At 34.5% G+C, this 26,131-nt stretch overlaps 1 long non-coding RNA gene across 1 annotated transcript in view; it reads right to left on the bottom strand.

Annotated features, from left to right (window-relative positions):
- LOC129460125 (uncharacterized) overlaps positions 1-26,131 on the bottom strand; it is a 137,358-nt gene that overhangs the window by 48,805 nt on the left and 62,422 nt on the right. The window lies entirely within an intron of this gene.

The raw sequence follows: 26,131 nt of genomic DNA, 5'->3' as shown, positions 1-26,131 counted from the left end.
CTACAAGCCTACAGTAACCAAAACAGTATGGTACTGGTACCACAACAGAGACATAGATCAATGGAACAGAACAGAGCCCTCAGAAATAATGCCACATATCTACAACTATCTGATCTTTGACAAACCTGACAAAAACAAGCAATGGGGAAAGGATTCCCTATTTGATAAATGGTGCTGGGAAAACTGGCTAGCCATATGTAGAAAGCTGAAACTGGATCCCTTCCTTACACCTTATACAAAAATTAATTCAAGATAGATTAAAGACTTATATGTTAGACCTAAAACCATAAAAACCCTAGAAGAAAGCCTAGGCAATACCGTTCAGGACATAGGTGTGGGCAAGGACTTCATGTCTAAAACACCAAAAGCAATGGCAACAAAAGCCAAAATTGACAAATGGGATCTAATTAAACTAAAGAGCTTCTGCACAGCAAAAGAAACTACCATCAGAGTGAACAGGCAACCTACAAAATGGGAGAAAATATTTTCAACCTACTCATCTGAAAAAGGGCTAATATCCAGAATCTACAATGAACTCAAACAAATTTACAAGAAAAAAACAAACAACCCCATCAAAAAGTGGGCAAAGGATATGAACAGACACTTCTCAAAAGAAAACATTTATGCAGCCAAGAGACACATGAGAAAATGCTCATCAGCACTGGCCATCAAAGAAATGCAAATCAAAACCACAATGAGATACCATCTCACACCAGTTAGAATGGCCATCATTAAAAAGTCAGGAAACAACAGGTGATGGAGAGGATGTGGAGAAATAGGAACAATTTTACACTGTTGGTGGGACTGTAAACTAGTTCAACCATTGTGGAAGTCAATGTGGCGATTCCTCAGGGATCTAGAACTAGAAATACCATTTGACCCAGCCATCCCATTACTGGGTATATACCCAAAGGACTATAAATCATGCTGCTATAAAGACACATGCACACACATGTTTATCGCGGCACTATTCACAATAGCAAAGACTTGGAACCAACCCAAATGTCCAACAACGATAGACTGGATTAAGAAAATGTGGCACATATACACCATGGAATACTATGCAGCCATAAAAAATGATGAGTTCGTGTCCTTTGTAGGGACATGGATGAAACTGGAAAACATCATTCTCAGTAAGCTATCACAAGGACAAAAAACCAAACACTGCATGTTCTCACTCATAGTTGGGAATTGAACAATGAGAACTCATGGACACAGGAAGGGGACATCACACTCTTGGGACTGTTGTGGGTTGGGGAGAAGGGGGAGGGACAGCATTAGGAGATATACCTAATGCTAAATGACGAGTTAATGGGTGCAGCAAACCAACACGGCACATGGATACATATGTAACAAACCTGCACATTGTGCACATGTACCCTAAAACCTAAAGTATAATAAAATAAAAATATATATTATATTAATTGATTATCTAAAATTTCCAAACATTCATAATATTCCAGACACTGAACTCAAAATTCAGTTGAGAATAGGACTAATCCGACATGATCTATGCCTGAATATCCAGCTTTTTTATCCTGTCTTCAGAGTAGTTGTTTTGTGTGCATATGAGTGTAAGAGTGTGTGTGTGTGTGTGTATGTGCGTGTGTGTTGCCCATTACAACAGACTAGGAAATAGACACAACCCCAGGACAAAACCTTTGGAAAACTGCAGCCGTGGAAAACAAGAGTAAATTTTGTGGTTGATCCAGGTTAGAATGCTGGTAAAGTTTTCAATAATACACCATCTTAGTTTAAGTTATCTAAAAGCAAACTGTGAGATGGGGATTGATGTGCAAGTGTTTTATTAAAAAGGTGCTCTCAGGATAAGCCAGTAATAGACTGGAGGAGGACAGTGAAGGAAAAACCAAGCAAGGGTGTGATTGTAGATTATTCCACTGTCAATTACCAGGCTAACCTACAAGGGGAATCCTGGAGTTTATACCTCAGTTTGAGAAATTAATTTGAGGAAATTATACCTCAGTTTGCCCACCTGTGAGTCAATAAAGTTGGTCATTCATACTCCTGCATAAGTCAGTCACTGGCTATGAAGCTGCCTCAAGGAAATAAACGTTTTACTACTTCCATCCTCTGGAATCCGCAAAGTTACTCTTCTGATCTATTAATATTCCCTAAGTAAGGACACCAGAAAACCGAAAAGTGAAAAACTTTCCTGACTATAATTAATAGAATAAAATTAAGTCTGCAAAACTGTTTCTCCCCCTGGCCATTACATACATTTTATATATTTCTGACATTTATGTTGGTCACAGACAGAGAAAAACATAAAAACAACAATATGTGGGATGAGGCAAATATTTCACTATCAATTTTCAAAAAGCCTAAAAATAAGCAAGTCTGAAAAATACATTCCCTGGTTTTGGGTTTAGCAGTAAAAAAGGGGAGTACTTTATTCTAGGGTTTGAAGCTTTTGGTCTATCCCAAAAGATAACTCATGATTCTGTGAGTTTTGCAGAAAAACAAACAAACATACTCTTGCAAAGCCATTAGAAGCAAAGCACAGAAAAGCTGAGGGTAGATTCAGAGAACTACAAAAATAATTAAAAGAGGTCCAGGCAGGGCACTAACAGTTCTCAGTATAACTCTCAATTTGGAAAGAAGCAGACTTAGCAGTTTTAGAGGCGTCCTGGAGTGTTGGGGGTGTACTGGGAAAATTTACTAAAGTGAAACTCCTGTATTCTACCCAACTTGTCAGAGAAGGGAGAGATAACTTTAGTTTTTTACGATTTATCTCTGTGCATATTGGAAGAAAAACAGAAAGAAAAAGCAGAATAATCATAATTATACAGTGCTAATTACCCCAATAATAGAGACTTTGTGGAACATAAAAGAAACACTAAAATGAAGAGACCACAAAAGTTCAGGTGAAACTGCCCTTCCCTTCCAACCAGTGTACTATGAAATATCTGGTGAAAACTTAATGGCCACATAGAAGCGAAGAAGGGTAGAAACAACTACTATGAAGGGATAGAACATACCACTGAACATACCAGTCCTGTATTGTCTATAACAGTAATAGACATACCACTACCAAGTGAGAGCTATCCAAAGAATGGGATTTTATCATATCTTTTATTATTATAGACAATATAGGGGTAGGATGGTATCTTACAATATTAATTTAAATGGCTATATGTACATTCATATACAGGATTTAAACTAAAAGATGAGATGCTTAAAATAATTATGCAAGATGTTTCTAACAGTTTAGGCTGCTATAACAGAATATCACAGAGAGGGTGGCTTAAACAACAATTTATTTCTCACAGCTCTGGAGGCTGAAAATCTGAGATCAAGATTCCAACATGGTCATTGTGTTAGTCTGTTTTCATGCTGCTGATTAAGACATACCCAAGACAGGGCAATTTACAAAAGAAAGAGGTTTAATGGACTTACAGTTCCATGTGGCTGGGGAAGCCTCACAATCATGGTGAAAGGCAAGGAGGGGCAAGTCATATCTTATATGGATGGCAGCAGGCAAAAGAGCTTGTGCAGGGAAACTCCCATTTTTAAAATTATCACATCTTGTGAGACTCATTCACTATCATGAGAACAGTGCAGGAAGACCCACCCCATGATTCAATCACCTCCCACCAGGTTCCTCCCATGATACATGAGAATTGTGGGAGTTACAATTCAAGATGAGATTTGTGTGGGGACACAGCCAAACCATATCATTCTGCCCCGGCCCCTCCCAAATCTCATGTCCTCACATTTCAAAACCAATCATGCCTTCCCAACCGTCCCCCAAAGTCTTAACTCATTTCAACATTAACTCAAAAATCCACAGTCCAATGTCTCATCTGAGACCGAGCAAGTCACTTCTACCTATGAGCCTGTAAAATCAAAAGCAAGTTAGCTACTTCCTAGATACAATAGTGGTGCAGGCATTGAGTAAATACAGCTGTTCCAAATGGGGGAAATTGGCCAAAACAAAGGGGCTACAGGCCCCATGTAAGTCTGAAGTCCAGCAGGGCAGTCAAATCTTAAAGCTCCAAAATGATCTCCTTTCACTCCAAGTCTCACATCAGGGTCACACTGATGCAAGAGGTGAGTGCCCATGATCTGGGGTATATCTGCCTCTATGGCTTTGCGGGGTACAGCCTTTCTCCTGGCTGCTGTCACGGGCTGGCGTTGAGTGTCTGGGCTTCTCTGGGTGCACACTGCAAGCTGTCAGTGGATCTACCATTCTTGGGTCTGGAGGACGATGATCCTCTTCTCATAGCTCCACTAGGCAGTGCCTCAGTAGGGACTGCGTGTGGAGGCTCCAACCCCACATTTCCCTTCTGCACGCCCTAGCAGATGTTCTCCATGAGGGGCCTGCCCCTGCAGCAAACTTCTTCCTAGACATCCAGGCATTTCTGTATATCCTCTGAAATCTAGGCAGAGGTTCCCAAACCCCAATTCTTCACTTCTATGCACTCACAGGCTCAACACCAAGTGAAATCTTCCAAGGCTTGGGGCTTGCACCCTTTGAAGCCATGGCCTGAGCTCTACATTGGTGCCTTTCAGCCATGGCTAGAGTGGCTGGGATGCAAGGCACCAAGTCCCTGGGCTGCACACAGTGCTAGGACCCTGGGCCTGGCTCATGAAACCACTTTTTCCTCCTAAGGCTCTAGACGTGTGATGAGAAGGGCTGCTGGTAAGGTCTCTGATGTGCCCTGGAGACATTTTCTCCATAGTCTTGGGCATTAACATTTGTCTCCTCATTACTGATGCAAATTTCTGGAGCCAGCTTGAATTTTTCTCAGAAAATGGAATTTATTATTGCATTGTCAGGCTGCAAATTTTCTGAGATTTTAATGCTCTGCTTCCCTTTTAAAGCTGAATTCCTTTAACAGCACCCAAGTCACCTCTTGAATGCTTTGCTGCTTAGAAATTTATTCCACCAGATACCCTAAATCATCTCTCTCACGTTCAAAGTTCCACAAATCTCTAGAGCAGGGGCAAAATGCCACCAGTCTCTTCACTGAAACATAACAAGAGTCACCTTTGCTCCAGTTCCCAACAAGTTCCTCATCTCCGTCTGAGACCACCACAGCCTGGAAGTTATTGTCCATATCACTATCAGCATTTTGAGCAAAGCCATTCAACAAGTCTCTAGGAAGTTTCAAACTTTCCCACATTTTCCTCTCTTCTTCTGAGCCTTCCAAACTGTTCAAACCCTTTCCTTTTACCCAGTTCCAAAGTTGCTTCCACATTTTCAGGTATCTACAGCAGCACCCCACTCTACTGGTACCAATTTACTGTATTAATCCATTTTTCATACTGCTGATAAATACATACCCGAGACTGGGCAATTTGCAAAAGAAAGAGGTTTCATGGACTTACAGTACCATGTGGCTGGGGAAGCCTCACAATCATGGTGAAAGGCAAGGAGGGGCAAGTCACGTCTTACATGGATGGCAGCAGGCAAAGAGAGCTTGTGCAGGGAAACTCCCATTTTTAAAATTATCAGATCTCATGAAACTCATTCACTATCACAAGACCCACCCCCACAATTCAATCACCTCCCACCAGATTCCTTCCACGACACATGGGAATTGTGGGAGTTACAATTCAAGATGAGATTTGGGTAGGGACACAGCCAAACCACATCAGTTATGTTCTTGGTGAGGACCCTCTCTCTGGTTATGTCCTCACATGGCTTTCTTTGATGCATGCATGCAAAGAGAGAGAAAGGGAGAGCAAGAGAGAGTTGCCCATGTTCCCTTCTCTTTTTATAAGACTATGAATCCCATCATGAGGGTCCCCTCCTTGTCACCTCATCTAAACCTAATTACCTCTCAAAGTTCCCACCTCCAAATACCATAAAATTAGGGGTTAGTATTTCAACATGTGAATCTTAGGAAGACACAAACATTCAGTCCAAAACATAATACCTAGAGGCAAGTTTACTGTGAAGGTAATGGAGCTTAAACTTCAGTGTCCTCACTGGTATGAACTCACTTCAGAGTTTTAGGAAAGACTTCAGTAGTATATTCACATGGATATTTACTTTTGTAAAAATTTAAAAAAATAAGATTTTAACACAATTGGTTGTGTACAGTACCTCAATGGTAAATTGTACTTCGTTTTCACCACCCTGTCTCTTCTATCTGATACATTAGAATGGGCATGAGCATTTTAGAATCTGGAGAGTAAACTTGGAGGCACATAATGTTTGGATTTATTATATCTACTTATATGAACTGCAGCTATTTTCCTGTGTAGTTAAGTTATTGCTAGTCATTCTAGTGTAAGAATGGCTTCCAGAAAAATCCCTACACTAATGTGGTATTTCATCTATTATTAAGACATAAAGGTACAGATGCGAAGTTGTATCATGTTATAAATGTTACTTATGGCACTTAGTCCTGGAAGTGTGGTTTAGTTGAGGAGAAACAAGATTTGACATGTGTGGGGCCAATAGCTAGTCTATGGAAATTTCTCCCAATCATTAAACTTGTAAAATTGTAAGAAAAGCATTTGGTCCATATTTATTTCGGGCTGAAACTATCAACCATTATAAAAAGACTACTTTAGATTAACCATGCTAGGAAAGATTGATTAATATATTCTTCACTCTAAAGAAAATATTACTCTAAAGAAAAATTGTCATCATACAGATAGGTAATCAACTGATAGCCAAAATTTTAGGATAAGCTTATTATCTAAATATGTTAATTAATTTTTAAATTAGTTAAAGTATGTTACATTATATTTCTGATTTTTGTGATGCATATGATGTTTTTCTGCCTTTGGAGCAGAAATTTTGTTGACTCTAATTATATATCCACTTTCATACCTAATTATATATTTCCAAGTTTGGATCTAACTCGGGTAAAACCTTTATAGAAAGAAAATCCTTAATAAAACAATGCTAGCAAATGGGAACAATACAAGAAAATTCAAATACTATGTTTTTGAAAAAGATAATTGAATATTATAAAAGGTCAGTTCTACTTGAATTTATCTATAAATTGAATAGAATCTCATCCCAATTACTAAAAGGATTTTTAATCTGACAAAAATATATTAGGTAATATTTGAACATTAAACATATGAAATCAGTAGGAATATCATAAAATGAGAAGTGTACAGAATCAGGGAGATAAATCTTACCAGATAATTTATTCATATTTTGAATCTATGTTAATCAAAATCTTTTTGTCTAGAAATAATTAGATAATAAATCCATCAAGCAGAATAGGTTCCAGATATAAACTAAAAAGTGTGATTTTAATTTATGATGCAGTTAATTTCAATGTAGGATGAAGAGGTAACAAATGACATGGGAGAACTTGCTGATCATGGGGCAAATTATAAATCATTATTCCTAACTTTGCATTACATCAATATAAATTCAAAATACATCAAATCTTCAAACCTAACCTTAAATTTCAATAACAAGGAGTGGCATGATCCTAGCAGATATCTTGGATATCAAAGGATAGTTGGTAGATGTACCTGGGAAATGTGAATGTAAGGTCACATGGCTTAGAATTAGGGAACATTACAAACCACAAGTTGATCAATTGATAAATACTTTCATTGTAATCAAATTCTGTTGAGTATTTTTGTTATTACCCTTAGACTGGTACACATATATTTTTTTGCCCATCATCCATCAGCTAGACAGCTAAATTATTTTAGTTTAACTAGAATATAAATTTCTCTCTTCACAGCTGCAAAACTTGTAAAGCACTTTTCCAGTATTGTTAGTCCTATTAGTAGCATGTATTACAAAAGCAGTACTACTATTGAAAAACTGTTAGAAATTTCTCACATCAACATACCCCAAGCCATCATTGAGTAAAACACACATTTGTATAGTCTCAAATTTTTATAACCATCAAGAGAACTAAGAAGAAATTCAATCACCTCAATCACTTGGCACTAATTTATGACTTTGAAATCTTCTTCATCCATACAGCTGTTTGAGAATCATAACAAACTTTAAACATTAATGGAAAGGAAACTTTACAGAAGGCTTGGCCACTCCTCTGGAAACGTGAGAGACCCAAGAGGACTGAAACTGCCATGAAAGTATCTTGAACATTTCCACACCTGTGTTTAAGTTATCTTTTTCCTATATGCCTAGCATGCCTTCTCCTAAGTTTTTCCTCACTCTTTTTTTTAAAGATCTTAAAACACAAGTTTAAATATACTGCTTTCTTTCTTAGTATTCTTCAAAGACTCCTCATTGCTCCTCTCAATTAATAAAAATCCTTAATATGACCCACAAGTTCCTATGAAATCTATGTACTTAATTTCTGTCCTGTACAATGTGCTGCGCTTCTAATATAAAACCTTCTCATATGCTGTTTCCTCTACCCACAACATCTAACTCTGTCTTTCTCTACTAATTTACATCATCCCACCTTTTAGTTTTTAGTTAAATGTCACACCATCAAGTAGACTTCCCTAACGTCCAGGATTAGGCAGGTTCTGTGTTCTCAGTCAGGCCAGCCTCAAACTTTGTGGGGCTGGGAGTAATAATATGAAGGGAAATCCATGTAACAGAAACTGAAATGTTAAAAGTTATAAGCATGCCAGCCAGGCACGTTGGCTCATGCCTATAATACCAGTACTTTGGGAGGCCGAGGTGAGTGGATCAGGTGGTCAGGAGATTGAGACCATCCTGGCCAACATGGTGAAACCCTGTCTCTACTAAAAATAAAAAAAAAAAAAATAGCGGGCATACTTGCGTGTGCCTGTAGCTCCAGCTACTTGGGAGGCTGAGGCTGGAGAATTGTTTGAACCCAGGAGGCAGAGGTTGCAGTGAGCCGAGATCACGACACTGCACTTCAGCCTGGGTGACAGAATGAGACTCCATCTCAAAAAAAAAAAAAAAAAGTTATAAGCAAGCCAAAGATACAGATACACAATTGAATGCTTAGCTAAAGTTTGGAGAATTTTGGAGAATCGTAATGAATTCAGTAAAATTGCATGATACAAAAATGAACATACGAAAATCAGTAGCATTTTTAATACAAGGATAGCAACTTAGCAGAAAAAGAAATTAAGAAAATAATCTCATTTATAATATCATCAAAAAATTATACCTAGAAATAAATTTAACCAAGGAGGTGAAAGATTGTATAGTTGAAAACTATAAAACATTAGTAAAAAAATAGTGAATAATAAAAAAATGAAAAGCTGTCCCATGCTCATAGATGGGAAGAATTCATATTATAAATACTGCCATAATACATAAATCCCTACCAAAACTCCAATGGCATTTGTTATGGAAATAGAAATAAAAGTCCTAAAATTTGTATGAAACCTAAAAAACTCCAAATAGTTAAAACAATGCTGAGAAAAAAAGAAACTTGGAGGCATCACTCTTTCTGATTGAAAATTATGTTACAAAGTTATAGTAATCAGAGCAGCCTGGTACTAGAATAAACATAGGAGAATGGAACACAATAGAGAACACAGAAATAAATGCAAACATATATGGTCAACTAATTTTTTGACAAGAACACCAAGGGATACAGCAGTGAACAGATAGTCTCTTCAATAAAGGATGCTGAGAGATCTAGATTTCCACATGCAAAATAATAAAATTGGATCCTTATATAACAATCTACACAAAAGTCAACCCAAAATGGATAAAAGACCTAAATGTAAGACTCAAAACCATAATAATCCTAGAAGAGAATGTAGAGGGAAGCTCCTTTACATTGGGCCTGGCAATAATTTTTTGGATATCACACCACAAGCTCAGGCTACACAAATCAAAATAAATAAATTGGACTACATCAAACTAAAATGCTTCTGCACAGCAAGCAAACAACAAAGTCAACCTACACTGAGGAAAAAGTAAGTGTAAATCACATATCTGATAAGAGGTTAATATACAAAATTTATAAAGAACTCTTACAACTCAATAGCAGAAATACAAATAATTCAGTTTTAAAATGAGCAAGTAAACTGTGTACATAATTCTCTTATAAAGACCCAAAAATAGTCAACAGATACATTAAAAGACATTCAACATCACTAATTATAAGGAAAACGCAAATAATAACCACTGTGAGGAGTCACCTCATGCCTGCAAGGATGGCTATTATAAAAAAAAAGAAATAATAAACGTTACTGAGGGTGTGAAGAAAAGTGAACTCCAGTACACTGTTGGTGGGAATGGAGATCGGTACATCTACTATGACAAACAATATGGAGGTTCCTAAAGAAATCCAAAATAGAACTACCATATGACCCAGCAATTCCTCTTCTGAACACACACCCAAAGTAGATGAAATCAACACCTTATAAAGATACCTGCACTCTCATGTATATTGAAGCATTATTTACAATAGATAAGATATAAAAACAATCCACAGGTCTATTGACAGATGGATTGATAAATAAAATGTGGAATAAATATGTAACAGAATATTATTCAATTTTAATAAAGATAGAGATCCTTCCACTTGCCACAATGTAGATGAAACTGGAGGACATTATGCTAAGTGAAATAAGCCAGACAAAGAGAGAAAAATATTGCATGATCTCACTTATAGGTGGAATATAACCAAAAACAATGAGCTCAAATACACAAATATTGAGAATGAATGATTATCATGGGTTGGGTAGAGGAGGGAGAAAAAAATGGTTAGATGTAGGTCAAAGAATATAAAATAGCAAAAATACAGGATAAACAAGCCTAGAGCTCTAGTGTATAACATAAGAACTAAAGTTAATAAAATTGCACTGCATTAGAGATTTTTAATAAATAAGAAGATTTTAGTTGCTCTTATCACAATAAATTAACTATGTGTAATGTGTTAATCTGCTTCACTGTAGAAACCATTTTACTGTCTATATGTATCCCATAACAACATATTGTAAACCAGAAACATATACACAATAATATTTATTTTTTCAAAAATTAGAGAATTGTGAAAGTATGTGTAAGTTTGAGATGAAGTGGGCTTGGAGCTGTCCTTTCCTAATAACAGTGTATCTTCCTGCTTTGCTCTGCTATAATTCTTTTCATCATTGCCATCATTAGAGATGTTGCATCATCTCGGAAGTTTTTTTTAAATTAACATTAAGAAATAATTAATTATGTATTATCATACTTGTCATGGTTCTTTCTTTTGGAAGGTAAAACTCAATTCAAAAATTTTGAGGAAATAGTAAATCCAAGGTTATATTCAGGCATGGCTAGATCCAGGACCTCAGTGAACCTCACATGGACTTTTATTTCTCTTCATTTCTTATAGTTGTTCTTGCGTACATTTATTTAACACTTGGTCTTATTTTTCTGCCTTCATGTGTTCCAGAAAAATAGTCTTAATTGGATTCAGTAAACATTATTCAAATTTCTCCTGATTCTAGCAGAACAAACGCTTCTAAGACTAATATATCATAGCTTAGGAAACACTCTGACCGTTATTTAAACTCCAGCCCTTTTAGAAACTAATGTTGGCAAGAGTTTTAAGTAAAGAGCTGGCTTAAATCACCACTCATCTTTATGTTGCAGATGGCTGTACCATGACTAATATCTCCCAATGTAAAGATCTGGTAACATTCTGATTCACTTACTTGGATTAGCCACCATTTACTCTTGTAGTAAAGATGGAATACAATGAGTGACCTTTCAAAATGATATTGGGATACTAGGTTTCCCAAAGGCAAGAGCAATAGAAAGACACAATTCATATACTATTTCACTGAAGCTAGAATTCCATCAATGATAGGAAACACTACCATTTATGTAATACCAAGAAATAAAAGATGCTGCTAATGAAAATATTACACTATCCTTCCACTTGTAGTTTCATTTAATATTAAAATAGATTTTTAGACATAATAATGTTATGCTTTCACTTACATAAGAAGGAAAATATAAGTGAAATATACTTGTTAAAATGTCATTAAAATACTTCAACATTCTGTGTCCAACTCTTCTGAAACTCTTCAACTTAGAGTGTGCATGTGTTTATGTGTGTGGGTGTGTGTGTGTTTTCACATATTATTCTCTGCCAGCAGGAGTTTTAGAATTACAGCATTTCTTAAAAGAGTGTTCATCATTGTATCTGAAATTTTCTTCCAAACTAGCTACACTTACTCTGCAAGTTTTGATGGACTATGCAGACAGAACGGTGCTTCATGACTGCCACAGAAAAATAGCAATTAAAAGATCAATCCCCAGTCGAAATGTTAAATGTTAAAATGTGACAAATTTGCATATTAGGATTTGTAAAATATATTACACTTGTTTTGTGATTGTTTTTTGTTTTTTTCTTGTGTATTTTGTTTCAGTGAATGAGTGTATATATATTTATGAATATTTTATATATACATATACAATTTATTAATTTGCTCCACTAAACTTATTTTCCCATATGGTTTCTCTCATTTCTAAGGTTTTCAGAAATCTAATTCTAGGAGTTGGGTAGAGATTGCTTAAGTAGTAAACATTTTTGAACTGACACAATTCATAATAACATAAAAAATAATAGATTAGCAGAGTCCAACATTGCAATAACAAAATAGTTGGCTACAGTAATGAATATAGTTACATCCTTCTCAATATGAATTCTGAAAAATCAGCTTATGTTCTGATGTATGTAGAACAATGTTCCTCCAAATATGTCCATGTCCAAATCCCTGAATCCTGTGACTATATTACGGTACAGAGCAAAGGAGAATTAAGGTTGCAGGCAGAAATACAGTTTTTAATTAGCTGAACTTGAGATGAGCATATTATTTCGAATTATCTATCTGGGTGAGCCCAATGTAACCACAATGATCCTTATAAGTAAAAGAGGGAGACAGAAGAGTCAGTGTTACTGTAAGACACAGAGTGAAAAAAACTCAACTGGCCATCACTGGCTTTAAAGATAGAAAATAATTATGAGCCAAGAAATGTGGGTGGCCCCTAGAAGGGGAAAAAGGCAAGGAAACAGATTCTTTCCTACAGCCTCTAGAAGAAATGCAGCCTTGACAACATCTGTACTAGTCTGTTCTCACATTGCTGCAGGGAAATACCTGAGACTGGGTAATTTATAAAGAAAAGAGGTTTAATTGGCTCACAGTTCTACAGGTGCTATAGAAAGCATGAAGCTGGCATCTGCTTTGCTTTTGTGAAGGTGTCAGGAAACTTACAATCATGGTGGAAGGCAAAGAAGGAGCTAAATATTCCAGATGGTGGGAACAGTAGCAAGAAGTGTAGGGAGGTGCTGCATACTTTTAAACAACCAGATCTCATGAGAACTCACTCACTATTGCAATATTGCAAGGACAGTACCAAGAAGGATGGTGCTAAACCATTCATGAGGAATCTGCCCTCATGATCCAATCACCTTCTACAAGGCCCCATCTACAACATTGGCAATTACAATTTGACGTGAGATTTGGTGGGGACGTGGATCCAAACTATACCAACATCTTTCCTTTTTCCCAATGGGACCAATCCAGATTTCACACCCCCAGAAGTGTAAGACAATGAATTTATGTTGTTTTCAGCCACGAAGTCTGTTGCAATTTTTTACAGCAGCAACGGAAAACTGATGTAATTTTAAGCTAACATTTCCACTGTTAAGTAAGGGTGATGCTGTTAATTAGTATATACATGTCATTTGAATTTCATAAAACCAAAATTTTTTTGCAATTTCATGTGCAAATATCTCAAATATCTCAAATATCTCAACGTAAGCCATGAGCAAAACTTGATTCTTCTTCTAAGAATTTAGAGAGGAAAAAAATATCTATCTTGATATCAGGCTAACTAGTTTCATTTTTATGATTGAAAGGGCAGGAAACACTCAAATCTTCCTGAGAATTCTCTTGATTGGATAAATCACAGGTTGGTTAATTTGTTGGTCTACATTTCCAGGGAGTCAAGGATCTTATTACTATGAATCTGTTCAGCAAGAACCATTGCCAGTAATCAAATACCAAGACACGTTCTGACAGTGGTAATTAATAATGCAGATTTGTTTATTGGCCTGTAAAATTGTCAGAGTATGTGTTTCCTATTGCAGAGGCAATAGGAAATGAACACACACAAAACAACCCATGGCAAAGAGTATCATCAAGCATTATATAATATGTAATGATTTGTTGGGGGGTGATTTTCACTATTTTTAAAATAAATTTAGCTTGTATCCTCCAGGTTACAAAATCAAAAAAGGACACATGGGAACAGGAGAAAAGTAATGTTGTATTCTTTTTCAAACAAGTTTTAGTTCACGGCTTGTCACAGATGCTGGGAATATAACAAGCAATAGAAATAGTTAGTATAAGGAATCAATATTCTCACTATAATTCTGACTAAAAATTAACATCTATCTCTTCTTTCATTAGCAGTCCTGATGCTTCTATGACGGTGTGCTTTCAGACTCAAAGATGATGTGATACTGTTTATCATTAGCCCATGTACTCTAAAATATTCAGTGACCAACAGTTGCACAGTAAATGGCAATATAATTCCCAGAAATGGGGCAAGGGTTGGGGGCTGGAAAGTGGGTTCAGGAAATGAATTTGCAGATGTTGTGTGCTTCTTAGCAACAGTTTCCATAGTTATCCAAAACACAGCACTGTCTCCCCTGCGCTGTTTACCTCTCATTAAACATAATTTTACTCAACAGCAAAGACTAATAAAGGAAAACCCTTGCATGAACTCTTTGAATGCCTTTGGCATTTTCTCAGTAGCCAGTTACTATAACAATTGCACAGTCATAGTGAACAATGTTAGAGTGTCTAAAAAAGGTAATTATTTATTATTACAATTATAGTGGGTCAATTGAGTGAAATGTAGAGCTGTAACTTTTACAGATTTACTATAGAACCTTATAGAAGGTCACTTTGCTTTATCTTATCTAAAAATTCCTTTCTGTTTATTGTCATCTATTATAGTACAGGTAATAAGACTTTTATGGAAGGAAAATATTTTATTAATAAGCTTTTAAAATGGAAAAATAATGGCAACTGCTGTGTGGTGAAATAATCTGTAATTCTGCAAAAATTAAGCACAAATGTAACCTTTGACTATCGTATTATAATTCAGCATTTTAAAACACATATATGAACCAATTACATATGTGCTAGTACATTTTTATATTTCTCTAGAAGTTGTATTAGAACTGTTGTCTTTAACCGACATATTAAAGCTCATTGTCACCTCTCCTAATACAGTCCCCAATACATGTCTATCATTCAGTGAATATATATTAATGACTAAAGTTTACCTCCTGCATAATTTAAGGTTTATTCTCTAAATTCTTCACTCTGCATTGAAAAATTGCACTTTTCCTCTGATGCATTTTGTCACTGACCAGTCCACTACAGTCATGTACTAATGAAGTACTTACTTCCTAGGACACACCTAAGCTTGCCTTCCTTGGGCAAGAATTGACTCATGCACTGAAGTTTTTCTCAATCTCTATGCTTTTTCAAAACCAGCCTGCCCTGCATTCCACTATTCAAAATGTTTTCTCATGTTAGGTGAAAACTGTCTAATCCTGTGTACAATTTCATGTTCATCAGTGGATGATTATAGCTTAGTATCCCACCTTGTCCAGGACGATATCTAGGTAAATGTTACCAGGGCTCTGCTGAACATAAATGATAATAGAAGGAGTAATAGTAATAAAAATAATAATAGCTAAAAATTATGCCTTGGCTTTCATTGCCAAGCAGTAAACTAAGAAGCTCACTTGCATGCTCACACATATTTCTCACATCTCCCCATGAAATCTTCACTTTTATTCACCCCATCAGTCTTACAGAGGAAGCAGCACAGAGTCAGAATGTTTAAGAAACTTGTCAAAACTTGCTCAGACTGAGCATATAGTACTGAAGATGAAAACCTTAAACTTCCGATTCCAGAGCTTTAGAATTTAACCTTAATCTTTTGCTTGTTCCCTGTTTTAATCCTCAAGAATGATTTAAATTGGACATGTCTATCACCTTAGTAATCTAGTGATAGAGATTCTAAGGCAGATACATCGTTAACACAAAATCATGCCATGTTGTCCATTGGGTATTTTCCAGTAGATTTGGCTGGTACCCAATTTCCAGTAAATTTAACTTTTGTTGAAGTATTCAAAGTGATGGATATGTTAATTAGCTTGATCCAATCATTCCACATTATATACATATATCATCTATGTGTAAATATATACAATTATAATTTATCAATATTCAATTACATTTAAAAAAAGAAAAAATTACAATCACAGGAAAATAATTGTAAATGAGCCAAGATATTTGTTTGCAGTCAGTTATCTATGAAAATAGTCTCTGTTAACTTTAAAAATCAGTTCCATCAAACTACACTGCATGTAACAGATAATCCACAGTTAATTATCAATAACATTATCTGGTTGCTTGCAGATTCTGATTTCCTCACATTTGTCCAGCTTCTGATTTTAAAAGGGATTTGCCTTTCTATTTAGTGAAGCAATATGTGGAAAACTATTTTGTAAATCAATTTCTTAGCTCTTTCCTCCTGCTGGAAATGTAGCTTTTAAGGGCATATGTGAAATATTGGACTTGCTTCTCATTATCACCTGCTAATTACCAACTGTGAAGAATGTATTACCTGATAATGACACATGGTAAAACTTTGATCAAAGCTTTCCCTGGAACACAGAAGTAACAGTGTGAATGTCTTTGTTTTCAGCGACTACGTTGTCACAAAACGGGGAAAATTTTAGCGGCATCTAATTCCATAAAACCACCATTTCCTCTGTATACCCCCCTCCCAAATATGTAAGAATCTATTTTTTTCGTCTATGAGATCATGAGGGGAAAAATCACCTTCATATGGAATCATTAACAATGTGAAGTAATTAAATAGACATGGCTTTAGAAAATGCTGGGCTCTTTAATTACATTAGCCAAAGATCATGAGACCCTCTCTGCATGGTATTCACACTTGTTGCAGGCTGCATATATTTATGCCTAAGTTAATATACACGGTAAGATGCAACATGCTCGTGCTGAAAGATGTTTTACTGAGGCACACATCCGTATGTGGGTATTTGACTCCAAACATGGTAGCAGCTACAGAAAATTTTACTCTACTTTCAAAATTAACTAGAAAGTCTAGTAAATTCAGATCAAAATGTAAAGAAAAATTTAACATAAGGCCCTAACTAAATCTGAACTGAGAGAGCTTAGAACAGTGAAGAGGCTATAGTAACATACTAGGAAAAAAAAAATGTGGTGTTGGTGTTTGTAAAGTTTATCATAAGTTAATCATGTTTTTTCGTGAATTATTCAACTACCAAAGCAAAGATGTTTCAATAATAACTATTTTTAGAGAAACAAACCAAAAGAAGGATTACTATAATTTCACATTTTTATCAACTTGGAAATTTCTTATATGTTAGAGTAAGCATTATTCTCCAAGCAAGAATAAATACTCCATGCCACTGCACTCTAGCCTGCGTGACACAGCCAGACCCTGTCTCTAAAAAGTAAAGAATAAGACCCAAAGTTACCTAAATTAAAAAAAATAAAATCCCTTAGTCTCCCTTAGACACGGTATTTGATGTGTAGTTATCGACTCACTGCTTTGGTTCTTCTTTGTGGAGGAGATAAGCTCTGCATGACTCTAGTCAGCCACGGTGGTGACATCTTCTATCCGCTTGACTGCTGATGGAGATTTGTTTATATTTCAGTTTCAGGCTATTTTGAAAAGTGGTGTTATGTATATTCCAGTACATATATTTAAGCTATTTTATTATAATGTGCCTTGGTATAGTTATATTTTAGTTTCTTGTTCTTGAGTTTTCTTGTTTCTTGAATCTGTGGGTTTGTAACTTTTTATCAAGATTGGAAAATTTTAGGTTACTATTTCTTCAAATAATTTTCTGTATCCTCTTCTTACTCTTCTCCTTAAAGAACTCAAATTATGAGTGTATTAAGCAACCTGGATTTGTTCCATAGCTCAAAGATGTTATTTTTATTTGTTTAAACATATTTTTTCTGTGTTTCTGTTTGGATTAATTTTATTGCTATATCTTAAAGTTTACTTATCTTTTCCTCCACAATGTTTATTGTACCCTGAATTCTATCTAGTGGATCTTTTATCTCAGACATTGTGGTTTTCATGCTCATAAAATTGATTTATATATATTTTACATGTCTTCTCTTTCCCTAATATTAATGAACGTAGGGAATGGTTATGATAACTATTTTGTTGTTCTTTACTCTTAATTTTAACTTTTACGTTAATTCTGTTTTATTATTTTTCACCTTATATTTTGTGTTTTTCTGCTTTTCTGTATGCTTGTTAATCTTATTGGATGCTAGACATTATAACTTTACCTCGTTAGGTGCTAGCTATTTTTGCTTCTCTATATTTTAAACCTCTGTCCCATGGTCCAGTTAAGTTATTTGGAAACAGTTTATCCTTTAGGGTCATGTTCTTATGATTTGTTAAGTAAGTCTAAAGTATTGCTCTGTCTAGGGCTAATCGTTTCTTATTATTAAGATAAGGCCTTTATTTGAATTACAAGTCTGGTAGGTTGGGACCTGGCCCTGTGATAACCCTGGAGACTGTTCTGTTTAGTCTTTTTGGATGGTTTTCTCCACTGTCAAGCAGTTTCTTTATCACCCTGTACTTATAAGTACTCAAGAGATAAAGTCCAAAGATCTGTGGAGTGGTCTTTATATGCTTCACTCTTCTCTTCTTAATTTTGATGGATTTAAATGATATTTTATTTGTCATAATGAACTGCATAGGACATCCAACACAATTTTGAATGCAAGCAATGAGAGCATTCAAGCATGTTTTAACTTTTTAGATGGGTAGCTTCTAAAATTTCACTATTAAAAATTATAGGATTTTCTGCATAATTTTTTTAAGTTATACTAAGGATGTTTCTTTATATATTTAACTTTCCAAGAGCTTCTATAATAAATTGGGAAAGAACTTTGTCAAGTACTTTATTTGAATTTATTGGGACAGCCAAATTTTCTTTTTTGTAGTGTGATAAAAAGCAGATATCTATTAAAATGTTAATCATTTTTATAGTCTAAGACTAAAACATAATTGGATATTTTTCCTTTTTTATAAATTGCTGAACGCCATATGTGAACGTTTTATTTGTGATATCTGCATCTTTTATTTATGATATCTAACTTATTTAATACATGCCAAATTATTCAGAATTTTTATTTACTTTTTTGTCATTTTTGGTAAATTGATTTACAAAAGATTTTTTTAATTGAATTTCAGTTGTCAAATGTATTATTATAACATGGTTTGTACAAACATATTATTTTAATGTCAACAATACTTGAAGAGTCATATCATTATTTTTATTTGGAATTTTTGAGATCTTAAATAATTTTGAGGCACCTAATTTATTCAGAGAATCAATATTTGGTCCTATCTTTTAAAAATTTTTGTTTGCTGTTCTCTATCATTCACTTCTCCTTTTTTACAAATTAACTTTCTTGTCCTTTTGGGGAATTAATTTGCTATTCTTTTTCTAGATTTTGAGCTAAAAGTTGAGCCTTTTGATTTCCAATGTTACTTATTTTTATACATGAGCTTTAAGACTACAAATTTTCCTGTAAGCACTTTTTTTAACTTTAATCCTACAGCTTTTGATAAGACCCATCTATGTGATTTGATTAAGAATAGCTATCTGTCTGATATGGTTTGGCTGTGTCCCCACCCAAAATCTCATCTTGAATTATAATCCCCATAATCTTCATAATCCCCATGTGTCAAGGGGAAGACAAGGTGGAGGTAATTTGATCATGGGGGCAGTTTCTCCCATGCTGTTCTCACGATAGTGAGTGAGTCTCACAGGATCTGATGTTTCTATAAGCATCTGGCATTTCCCCTGCTTGCACTCACTCCTCCTGCCTCCCTGTGAAGAAGGTGCCTGCTTCTCCTTTGCCTTCTGCCATGATTGTAAGTTTCCTGAGGCCTCCCCAGGAATGCAGAACTGTGAGTCAATTAAATATCTTTTCTTTATAAATTATCCAGCCATAGGTATTTCTTCATAGTAGTGTGTGAACAGACAAATCACATTTACAATTGGAAATCTGATCTTTTTAAGAAATGCAAAGCTGAGTATAATTCCATTAGCTAACTCCCAAAGAAATGTCTTTTACAGAGCACCTTGATTTTAATAAAGCCAGGTGCTCTCATACTGCCAAGGATAAATACACATTTAAGAAAAAGTCATAATGTAATAAATAGTAATAAAAACAAAATAAAACAATAATTTACAATATATCAACTATGCAAAATCAAAAAATAATTTAAAGGAGAGAGAGAATATGAGAGAAAGGTAATTATTTTCCTCAGAAAAATAAGAAATAATATTGTAATCTTGAAACAAAAATATAATTAAATGGTTTAAAAAACTTAAAATATAACATAACTAATTAAGAGTGGAAAATAAAGGAGATTTTCTTGAAGGTGTAGCCAAAGAGAAAGCAATAGAAATTAAGAAATCAAAGACTTAAAAGTAAACAACAACCTAGGTACAATCTATTTCAGGAGGTTAAATCCCAGAAAATGACAATACTAGAAAGCCAAAGAGAGAAGATGGAAGAGCTAATTCAAAGCTAATTCAAAAAAATCCTTGAACTAAATGAAGTTTTCAGACTGAAATGAATTAGTGAGACCATCTCACCTTGTATGAAAATAGACCTATAACAAGACACATTTTCATATTTCAAAATACCAAACAGGGAAATGTTTCTGCAATTATGCAGAGAGAGAAAGAAAATGAGAGGAAGGTTTTATTCAGAGTAAAAAATCAAAATGGCACTAGTTGTCTTTATAGCAATATTGAAAATTGGAAGACAGTAGAGCTTCACTTTTTAAATTCTGAAGGAAAATTATTTCCAACCTGAAATTTCATCGAGTTTTCACCTAAGCATTTCAGGTAGAATTGACATATTTACAGACATGCAAGATGTATAATTTTACCTTCCTTAGAGAAGGTGTATTGTAATAACAAGAGATTAAAATAACAAATAAGTTAATATGTGATTCAAGTAACAGAGAATCTAATCTAAGAAAAAAAGCAGAGAATATTTAGGAAAATTGTGAAGGAATATGTCCATGCACCAGGCCTAAAGAATAGCTGGATAAGACTAAACTCAATCAGAATAATCTGGGAGAGGGTTCTCAGATGATTATATTGATGGACGATCTAAAGTTTTCTAGTGTAGTGAAACAATAAATTTAGGGTTAATTTTGTAAATAGAACACAGAAAATAAAACAAAGGAAATATAAGACAATTATTGGTTTAGCTATAAATAGCCATGTAACTATAAATACTGAATTTCTATATAGTCAAAATTAAATATGACTTTTGGGATGGTGGGAGGTGTAAATAAAATAGGAGTCTGGGAGTGTATGAAAGACGGTTAAATTCTGATCTTCCACAGCAAGAAGTCAATAGACAATATCTCAAACTGAAAAACTAGGAAAAATGATATAAGAATATTATTTAGAGATATGGAAGTAAACACTTCTGAAAGTAGGCTGAAAATTGTCATTGCCCTGCTGTTTTCCTAGCAGCATGTGTGAGTCCAGTTTACTCTTTAAATCATGGTACCTGTATAAGTTTGATGAAAATAAAAAGTAGATTAAAATTTAAAACAATGCACTTATGACTATAGGCAATATTATAAGTAAATCTTATAAAAATCACATTGAGTAAAAGAAGTTCAAAGTAGTAGACTGCATGTATACACACACACACACACACACACACATATATATATACACACACACACCCCTTGTATAAAGTACAAAAAGACACAATTAATGTATAATGTTAGAATTCATGACAGGCTAGTGTTTTCTGCTGAAACATAATTCGAGCATTTTTACTACCCGTTATAAAATACTTAGGTTCTCTAAGTTCAGTTTTTGTCCCTTGTAATATAACTCACTAAATGTGTGTCACCTGGCTTTCCTCGTGTCATCTTTTAGGAATTTAGGCTTAGAAAACTGGTGCTAAACAATGATGGTACGGTGGCTACTGCTGTTAAAATCATTATCTCTGACCCCAAAGTCTGATGTTTTCTGCCAAAATCCATGAAATTATGGCAGGGTAACTTGTTTATTCAGAGGTAAGGTAAAATGTCAAACCCTTTACAGTCCCTAACAATAAAACAGTTATAAGTTAAACAAATATTTGACCAAGGAATTCTAATGCTAGTTATATATACCCCAAACTCTATGTAATCAGGAACACCGGGATAAATGCACATAAATCTTTATAACAAAATTATTTATGATAGCCTCAATCTGCAAAAATATTGTTTGTTTCACAATAGAATAGACAAATAAATTGTGATATATTCAAACAATGAATCTTCTCGTATCAGAGAAAAAAACTACAGCTACCTATTTTTAAAAAGTATAAGTAAATTTTTAAAACATAATGTTGAATGAAATTAGCCAAATACAAAAGAATACATTCCAAATATATGATTAACATCAGAAAAAATTATGTATCTTTAAAGATGATTATTTACATATTCAAATGTCAATAAAAGCAAAGAAGTAAAAATCATTAAATTAGTAAATTAAGTTTGTGAATGAGGGGGTTTGTGATTGACAGATAGGAATTCTGAGGTGCTGGCATCTTGTTTTTCTAACATGGTATGATGGTAAATTTTAGATGTCAACTTGATTGGATTAAAAATTACCTAGAGAACTGGTAAAGCATTGTTTCTGGTGCATCTATAAGGGTGTTTCCAGAGGAGATTGGCATGTGAGTCAGAGGACTGATTGAGGAAGATTCATCCTCAATGTGGGCAGGCATTATCTAATCTTTTTATTCTAATTGGGTTCTAATAGAACAAAAAAGGCAAGGAAAAGGCAATCTTCCCCCTCACCACTCCCCCCACACATAGACACCCCCCGACCCCTATGTCCTGGCCTCCTGGAGCTGGGACTTTCTTCTTCCTTTGCACATCAGAACTCCAGGTTTGCCAGCCTTTGGACTCCAGGACTTACATCAACATCACCCACTACCTGGGATTCTCAGGTCTTTGGCCTCAGACTGAGAATTACACCAACAGCTTCCCCAGTCCTGAGGCTTTTGGCCTTGGACTAAGCCATGATACCGCATATCCCAGGGCCTCTAGCTTACAGATGGCCTGTCATGGGACCTCTCAGCCTCTATAATTGTATGACCCAATTTCTGTAATAAATCACCTCTTATCTATCTATCTATCTCCTATTTCTGCCTCTTAGAAGAGCCTAATACACATGGGTTTAATTACAGATGTCTATGCTTTATGCAATATTATTAAGTTGTTTACTTTTCATTTTATGTATTTTGCTTTTTGTGTTTTATACTTTATAATTGAGATGGTTAAATTTAATAACTATAATTAGTATCTTAATGAAGGGGCTATGTGTCAGATATGCTAGGCATAATTCATTTTCAATAAACCAGAAAATGAATCTGATATGAAATTACCTAGAATGCCAAATAGAGAGACTCCACAACTAATAAAAAATATTTAAAATAATTTAAAAATCATGGAGAGTAAGTAATAAGTTCTAACATATATCTAATCTTTTTACCTGTGGTAAGAAACAGAATGAAATGATGAACAAAGAAAATAGTAAACTTTAGCACATTTAAACCAATATTGTCTTTTTAAAATAATGATGATAATGGTGTGCGGTTCATGACTGAAAAGAATGAGAAACTAAATAGTGAACATCGATAGGACAGATTCAACTACGGGGTAATACAAGTTTGAACATTAGTATGGTCACCGTATATACAATGAGGACATATTGATGAAATGTATGGTTTTTGAAGTTATATAAACATTTAAAAATCTCTAGGTAACCACTAAGTGAATAGAGTGTAATTAAAATTTAAATAGAACGAGATAGGGAAAAACAGATGTAAAAAAACCAAAAGGCAAGCTTATACCAAGCTGGAAGAAATGATTCTAAATAATACAATAGGCACAATTATGTAAATGAACTAAATTTCTAGTTAAAATACATTTGTCAAACAGGATAAAAGACACAATTTAGCTATTTGCAAGACATGTGCTTGAACGATAAAGACACAGAAAAATTGAAAGAAAATATTTGCAAAACTATATATCTTGTATTGTTAACCCAAAGTAAAATCTAACAAAAGAAAACTTAAGGGAAAATGTGTTTTCTTATCCTTGAAAAGCTACTAAATATTGGCAAAATGGTTAGATAACCAGGAAAATATAACAATTCTAAGCCTGTGTGTACCTAAAAATGTAACTTCAATAGATGTAAAGTAAGAATTAATAAAACTATAAGCAGAATGACAAGTTTATTATTTTAGAAAATGTCTACCATCTCTTTTTTAAGAATGTTGTATCAATAATTTTTTTAAAAATATAGAAGATGCGAACAACATAATTAATAAGCCTAAACTTAATAGACATAAATAGAATACCATACCTAAAAATTAAAGTCTCTTTTAGTATGTCTGAATTATTAATGAAAAAAAATTTCCAACAAGTTTCAAATAAACATTGCTGTACATAACACATACTCTGACCTCAGTACAACTAAGGTAAAAGTTAATAACAAAAAACATTAAAACTCACAACATTTGTATATATTTAAAACTGCTTCTAAATAAACTGTGATGACAGTTGCACAATTATAAATTTTATATATATCATAATTAGTTCATCCTATCTCTTGTATGTGTGAAATGCACGTCTTTTATCATATGTAAATTATCTCAGTAAAGCTGTTAACAAAGTAGTTCCCATCATATTATCAAGAAATGATCGGCCGGGCGCGGTGGCTCACGCTTGTAATCCCAGCACTTTGGGAGGCCGAGGCGGGCGGATCACGAGGTCAGGAGATCGAGACCACAGTGAAACCCCGTCTCTACTAAAAAATACAAAAAAAAAAAAAATTAGCCAGGCGTGGTGGCGGGCGCCTGTAGCCCCAGCTACTCGGAGAGGCTGAGGCAGGAGAATGGCATGAACCCGGGAGGCGGAGCTTGCAGTGAGCCGAGATTGCGCCACTGCACTCCAGCCTGGGCGAAAGAGCGAGACTCCGTCTCAAAAAAAAAAAAAAAAAAAAAAAAAGAAATGATCAATCCAATGCAAAAATAGCCCAAAGATGTAATTATTTTACAGCCTAGAAATCACCAATAAATATGTGAAAAGTGGCTCACCCTCATTAGAAGTCAGAGAAAGGCAAAATATAAACAAACTAGGAAATCATTTTGTGTCCGAAACTTCACAAAATGTGAGAAGTCTGGCAATACTCTTTAAAGATAGGATAGAAGATAACAGGAACCATCATACACTGCTGCTAGGAATCTAAATAGACAAAATTATCCCAGGCAAAATGTTATTATCTAGCGAAGTGTAAATTTTTCCTTTCACCCAGTAATTTCAAGTGAGTGTATGTGTGCATGTGTGTGTTGCATAAATAATAGCAGGAACAACAAAAAGAAACCTAGAAACATTTAAAATTTCCAACAACAGAAGTATGGATGAATAAACTATGATGTGTTTATACAATGAAACATGTAAAAGAGTGAAAACTGAAGAAATTACTGCCACACATATCAACATAAGCAAATTTCAAGATCACAAGATTGAGTAAAGAAATGTCATTGAAATATATAGAGTATAATTTCATTTATAGCAATATAAAAAAGAAAATGAAATCATAGATGGTTCTCAATATATATGTATGTGTGTGTGTGTGTGTGTGTATATACATATATATGGTAAAATAGTTTAAAGGGGTGGAGAAACTTTCACAATATTTAGAATAATGATAACCTCCGGCAAGGAGGCAGATACAACCAGGGAAGGATTCATGAGCACTCTTGAAGTCTCTGATTATTTTGTATTTATTTTCCATGTGGGAACATACGCATGCCCCATTTATTCTTCTTCAAATTGGACCAAAATATCATTGTATAATCTTCTCTATTTTATTTCTTAAAATGTTTGTTATAAATATATGTCTATTCTATGAAAATCTTCTTTTTCCCTTTACATAAAGACTCTTTATAGAGCCATGCCATTTGATAATATGGTCAGAGTTTGTTGTTGTTGTTATTGTTGTTGTTTTAGTTTACCTTAACTCAGGAAGTTGCTTTTGGCTTTATCTCATCTTTTTAAAAATTCTTATCT

The sequence above is a fragment of the Symphalangus syndactylus genome, chromosome 13, assembly GCF_028878055.3.
Source record: "Symphalangus syndactylus isolate Jambi chromosome 13, NHGRI_mSymSyn1-v2.1_pri, whole genome shotgun sequence".
NCBI classification, from domain to species: Eukaryota; Metazoa; Chordata; class Mammalia; order Primates; family Hylobatidae; genus Symphalangus; species Symphalangus syndactylus.
The sequence above is the reverse complement of the archived record's forward strand: the minus strand, read 5'-3'. Positions and strand labels throughout refer to the sequence as shown.